Genomic DNA, 385 nt, shown 5'->3' with positions numbered 1-385 from the left:
ACCACCGCCACACAGATAACGCTCGATAGTAGAGCCAAGAACACAGACTCCATTTCGATGCTAAACAGGATTCCTTATCGCCCTCACAGATAACAGCTATCGAAATGCCCTCACTCGTTCAGGAAACTACTGATAACCTGAGCGAATATGTTTCCTCCCAAAACATTTAAGGAGGAAGAGGATACCGTCTGCGAACAAGTATGGAAGCTGTTTCGTTCATTCATGCAGTGTCAGCCGCAATAAAGTCGTTCTTTTATTGCAAGAAAGAAGTCACTGAAATTATGTGAGTGGATAGCATGTGTGTAAGACTATTGGATATGTGAGGTATAAGGTAATATAAACTTAATGAAACACTTGTTCTCTAATTACTTAGAATTAAAAAAAA

Source organism: Penaeus monodon, chromosome 29 (genome assembly GCF_015228065.2).
Source record: "Penaeus monodon isolate SGIC_2016 chromosome 29, NSTDA_Pmon_1, whole genome shotgun sequence".
Lineage (NCBI taxonomy): Eukaryota > Metazoa > Arthropoda > Malacostraca > Decapoda > Penaeidae > Penaeus > Penaeus monodon.
Note: the sequence above shows the minus strand (reverse complement) of the source record.